This window comes from Bombina bombina, chromosome 7, assembly GCF_027579735.1.
Source record: "Bombina bombina isolate aBomBom1 chromosome 7, aBomBom1.pri, whole genome shotgun sequence".
Lineage (NCBI taxonomy): Eukaryota > Metazoa > Chordata > Amphibia > Anura > Bombinatoridae > Bombina > Bombina bombina.
The window spans coordinates 88,565,438-88,571,437 of NC_069505.1; positions in this window are offsets into that span (position 1 = coordinate 88,565,438).

Sequence of the window (6,000 nt, forward strand, 5' to 3'; positions counted from 1 at the left end):
CTCAAAAGGAACTGTTCCATGGAGGAATCCTTTGAAGGGCAAGCTGAGGAGATGGTATCTATATTTAAGGCGAAAATGTATTTGAATAGGCAGATTAAACGAGCATGGATAAGGGCCAGGAAAAGCTTTAGGCACGATCATCTGTTCAAAGAAAAACAAAAGGTAGAAGATAGTCCAGTAAGGATCATTACAAAATTTAACAGCCACTGGGGAAAGATTAGATCAATCCTCCAGAAAAATTGGCAGAATAGCTCTCTTTATGGAATCACCTCAGACTACTCACTCCTAACAGCAAAAAGGGCATTAAGCCTAAGGGATAGCCTGGTTCATAGTGAATATGAAAAGGGAACCCCTGCAAAAAAATGGTTAACAGCTCCACAGCCTAGAGTGGGAAGCCACCCCAGTGGGAAATATGTGTATTGCAGTAGTCAGATTAAAACTAAAATTTTTTTCATGGATGTGAATCACGTATTTAAAATTAAACAGGGGATCACTAGCAATACCACAGGGGTGATCTATTTCCTTTACTGCGCATGCCCCCGTTTCTACACGGGAAAAACCACAAGAGATAAAATAGAGAATCAGGGAACACAAAAATTATATAAAAATGTGAACATTGATAGTCCCATAGGGAGACATTTTTTTTAAGGAAAAACATGGATCAAGCATTGATGATTTGTCAGTGATTGGTATTGAACATGTCAAAAGTAGGAGGAGAGGAGGTAATACTGACAGGGTGTTGCTTCAGAAAGAAGCATAGTGTATATATGTTTTAAACATATTGACACTTGGAGGTTTAAAAGAAAAATTGAATTTGCAAGTTTTCTCTAGCATCTCATCTTTAGAAATAAAGATAAACCTCTACCGCCACTGTGTGAATAACAGATTGATGGTCTAATTTTAAAAGCAGTCCATTAAGAGGAAGATTTAGATCAACCACTAAACTATCTATCTCCATTTTATTTGTTTCACTTTCTGTAAATAATTTGTAAATATGTCTAGTATTTGCTGAGTTGAATGTCATGTTCAATTTAAGGCAACAGTAATGCTATAATTGAAACCGTGTATTCTAAGTTGCAACAATATATGTTTGCCTTTAAGAAAGTGGGTTGTAATATACCCTGTGATACGCTACTTAAGCAATGAGTATCAATGCAAGCGGTATCTAATGAAGCCCTCTGCCAGCCCACATGGGGAGGGGCAAAATGCGTCATCAGTCCGCAGTGGAGAGCTCTCCTATGTTAGTGAAAGTTGGTTCTCTGTGTACCATGTTCCCCAGCACCTTTGGGAAGTTGTTGACAGCCTGGATCTGCTAACATGAGAAGTTGGAAGCGAGCCTAAACACAGTTCAGAAAGTACCTCAATCCTGTGGAAACTATCAGCATTGTGCGGCCAGCACTCTATTATATAGTTTGGATCAGTAGCTTAAGTTTGGCAGCTTAAACCAGCAACAAGGGTTAACTCCAAAGTAGCCGGCCTTTCCGTTGAATAACTCTGGATCCATAAGTGAATCCTTCCTGGGTTTACTACTGCGGGACTGTTACTTTTCATCTAACCTGGCTAAGTGATTTGAGCGTGCACCTGCACTAAGTGCTCATACAACCGCAGGAACTTTCTGTTGCTTCGTGGATCTCTGGAAAGCACAATAAGTAGGGCATCTGAAAGCACTAAGTGTCCTCTCCTTATCAGAGACTTAGTGTTGCTTTTCTTTAGAAGAGTAAACATAGGCATGTGAAATTTTCCATTTTGGTATTAGATGTTTTAACTGTTTATGCTGATAGATTTGATTGTGGTTTACTCTGCCTTATATTTACACTGCACATTGTGAGTTATCTCTAGTTGATATTTTCACCACACTTGTCTTCTGCTGTTTTAAACACTTAATAAACTGTTTTTTTTGTGCAGCCTGGGTCACGCTTTGTCTTCTTGTGTGAATAACATGAGCCCTTCTTTATATGGTATATTTTTTATTCTGTTTGTGACTGATAGCACTTTATCTGTTTCATAATTACATATAGTCTCATTGTGACTGCTGCCATCATTTTATTATATATATATATATATTATATATATATATATATATATATATATATATATATATATATAAAACAGTCCCAGAGCTCCACACTCACTGTAACTGATGAGCAACAAGTGCCCGGGTTGCATCTAAAGAGAACATGTACATAAAGAAGGAGACGCACTCGCTGGGTCTTAGTAAATAGTGTGTTTAATACACCATATCCAATAGTGACGTTTTGGGGTAATTAGCCCCGTCCTCAGACCATAACAAATATATACATTAACAGCAAGTATATATAGCCTTACCCTCCACCAAGATTCCATACCGGAAGTGTCCACAGCGTTCCCCCTACGCCACTGCGCAGGACCGGGGGTGGTCATGGCAACTTGTAAACAATACTCACAGAATGACAGTGAACTCCGGATCGTACAGACATGCCCATCTGCACTGACAGTGCCAAAGGTAGCCGTAAGAGCCGGATAACTTTTACTATGCTAGTAAAAAATCTGCAAGAAAGAAAATGGAAAAATACATAATAAAGTATTTACAATCATGTCTAGCAATTCAATTCAGGGGACATTATAAATCGCAGTAAGATATCAGGCTAATCACCAAATATATATGTACTGTGTAAAGCACTAATGCCTACAGACTTAAGCAAACAGACCATATAGTATAAGTTAAATGGTTATTAAGTAAGCTGCAAATACATAAGATGACAAACCATTAACTAAGTAGGGGACAATTATCATAGGAAGCAGTGCCAATCTAAATTTACATTTAGCCCATTCAGCATTAGAGTATTAAGAGTATAAATCCATCTGGATTATTTTTGTAGAAGTAGTTTGGCCCTGTCTCCCCCTCTGCTAGGTCTAGGAACATGATCAATTATGACATATCGTAGGTTAGACACCGCATGGCCAGCCAACGCAAAATGTCTAGCAACAGGTACGATGGTTGGCCATGCGGGTCCGCAAATCATCAATGGTTTTGCCCACGTAGTATAATCCATAGGGGCAATGAATCAAATAGACAACATATTCAGTGGTACATGTTACACGATGTCTAATAAAGAATTTTTTGTTTGTGTGGGGGTGTACAAAAAACTTTGTGGCACTGAGGCCATTACATGTGGTACATCCCAGACATTTAAAACAGCCTGGTTTTGGTTGATTTAACCATGTCTGTTTCTTGTAACAGTCAATAGGATCCACCTTGACTAGAGTATCCCGAATGGATCTAGATCTTCTGTAACTGACTCTTGGTGGTCCCATGTTGATAAAGGGTAAGGTCTGGTCAGACTGCACAATATCCCAGTCCTTCCTTAGTACCGCTGGGAGATTCTGTTTGTCTACTGTATATGTTGTCACATATGTCATCCTATCAATATCAGGTTTCCTAGTACTCGCCCGTAGTGCTTCCTCCTGTGGCAAATCCCATAATTGTTCCATGCATTTATTTAGGTGCTGCTCAGTGTACCCCCGTTGTAGAAATCTTGTCTTCATTTCTAGCAGTTGTTTTTTTGTTTGTACAGGGTCGCTGTTGTTTCTAACGACCCTTTTGAATTGAGAAATTGGCAACGCCTTCTTTAAAGCAGGAGGGTGACAGCTGGTAGCCTGGAGCAAGGAATTTCTATCTGTGGCTTTGCGGAATAGTGTGGTTAAGAGATGATTCTGATTCTTCTGTATGCGCAGATCTAAGAAATCTACAGATGTTTCGCTGTACTCCATCTTGAATTGAAGATTGGGACGTAATTCATTCAGCTTGTTGAACCATTTTTGAAGATCATGTACCGATCCATCCCAAATTAAAAACAGGTCATCTATGAAGCGACGGAACACTCTAATATTGGGATGGGAAAATAGATCAGTCTGGTACTGTTCAAACTCTGCCATGTATAAATTGGCAAATGATGGGGCCACACTCGACCCCATCGCCGTACCTAGAAGCTGTAAATAAAACAGGTTCTCAAAGCGGAAGTAATTCATAGTGAGGCAGCAGTTTAGCATTTCCATAATCCACTCAGTATTTGGTCCTACAAAGGGATATCTTCTCAGGTGGTTACGGACTGCCTCCATCCCCTGGCTATGTGGTATAATGGTATAGAGACTAACCACATCCAGGGTAACGAGAAGTTCCATCCCTTTCAGATTATTATGTTGCTTGAGTTCTTGAATAAGGGCCATGTTGCTAGACATTTTGCGTTGGCTGGCCATGTGGTGTCTAACCTACGATATGTCATAATTGATCATGTTCCTAGACCTAGCAGAGGGGGAGACAGAGCCAAACTACTTCTACAAAAAGAATCCAGATGGATTTATACTCTTAATACTCTAATGCCGAATGGGCTAAATGTAAATTTAGATTGGCACTGCTTCCTATGATAATTGTCCCCTATTTAGTTAATGGTTTGTCATCTTAGGTATTTGCAGGTTACTTAATAACCATTTAACTTATACTATATGGTCTGTTTGCTTAAGTCTGTAGGCATTAGTGCTTTACACAGTACATATATATTTGGTGATTAGCCTGATATCTTAATGCGATTTATAATGTCCCCTGAATTGAATTGCTAGACATGATTGTAAATATTTTATTATGTATTGTTCCATTTTCTTTATTGCAGATTTTTTACTAGCATAGTAAAAGTTATCCAGCTCTTACGGCTACCTTTGGCACTGTCAGTGCAGATGGGCATGTCCGTACGATCCGGAGTTCACTGTCATTCTGTGAGTATTGTTTACAGGTTGCCATGACCACCCCCGGTCCTGCGCAGTGGCATAGTGGGAACGCTGTGGACACTTCCGGCATGGAATCTTGGTGCAGGGTAAGGCTATATATACTTGCTGTTAATGTATATATTTGTTATGGTCTGAGGACGGGGCTAATTACCCTGAAACGTCACTATTGGATATGGTGTATTAAACACACTATTTACTAAGACCCAGTGAGTGCGTCTCCTTCTTTATGTGTATATATATATATATATATATATATATATATATATATATATATATATATATAATAAAAAGTTAGAGAACGAGCAAGAAATCCTGGAGGTTAGATAAAGTCTACTTTATTAGAAACAAGGTAAAATATGAAATGGCACACAAAGCATCATAGCAGCCGGGTGTGGCACTAGTGGCTTACGCATTTCGGCTGATAGCCATAATCATAGCCTGTAGTGCTACGTGTCACACTTCTATACATAGTCATTACCTAAAATCCTATTGGTTAAAATATATTGACACACCTAATAGATAAAGCTAAGCACATTTAGTAGAATTAACCCTGCAGCCTGCACAGTCAGATTTTTGGATGCAAACACAATAACAATTGAATACATAATGAAGTAAAAGGAGTACGAAGAGAGGGGCATGCCTGAACATATAAATATCAAATGCATTTACATTAAAGAGGAGAAAAAGGCTCATGGAGGGGGGTGTTAAATAAACAAGTCATGAAAACATACAGGAACACAACTTAGGCAAAATTAAATAAATGTCAAAGCATACCTGAGTATTAGTAGTAGATCCTAAGCCTCCAAAATAGAGGAATAAATGTCAGCCTCAATTTATGTGACCAAAAATAATGAGAATTAGTCTCAAACAGATATAAATCTAGATATAAGTAAAGGAAGGTAATGCAAAATGTTGCTATATGAATATCCAGGTAAATATGAAAATATAGGTCACAATTAAGCACACATAAAGCGGTCTCTGGATAAAAGAACATAAAAATGCAGAAATGATGTAACACCAGATTACCAAAAGTTCATAATGTCGTATTTGGAGTTGAGGCCACTGGGAATCCTTGTTCCCAATGTAAAGATCCAATAAGCCTCCCTCAACTCCAACATATGATCAATTGAACCGCCCCTTTTAGGTTTGTGAACCTTCTCGATAGCACACCATGAGAAGCTGGCAAGGTTGCCACCATGGTATCCTCCAAAATGCTGTACTACCGGAGTGCTTGATTTA